The following is a 300-nucleotide window of genomic DNA, read 5'->3' as shown; positions in this document are numbered from 1 at the left end:
GGATAGATACATGAGTTCTTAGAAGAGTAGATGGAAGATCTGATAGTTTGTGACAAAGTTTGTCTGGGTGTCATGTCCACTTCTAGTCTGTTCTCCTGTGATGAGGATCACTCTTTGTAGTTGATGAAGCTCTTAGTGAGAGAGGATCTATGACAATTGTGTTCCTTTTGGTAGGTAAGGGGAGTTCAGAGAAAACCTCTCCCCAAATTTGCTGTTTTTAAATTGCCTACTGCTCAAAGTAATCAATATACCAAAGTGGCATATTTTGGGGTGGCATGACCTAAACTTCTACTGTTGTAA

This window comes from Pteropus vampyrus, unplaced genomic scaffold (genome assembly GCF_000151845.1).
Source record: "Pteropus vampyrus isolate Shadow unplaced genomic scaffold, Pvam_2.0 Scaffold347, whole genome shotgun sequence".
Taxonomy (NCBI): Eukaryota; Metazoa; Chordata; class Mammalia; order Chiroptera; family Pteropodidae; genus Pteropus; species Pteropus vampyrus.
The sequence above is the reverse complement of the archived record's forward strand: the minus strand, read 5'-3'. Positions refer to the sequence as shown.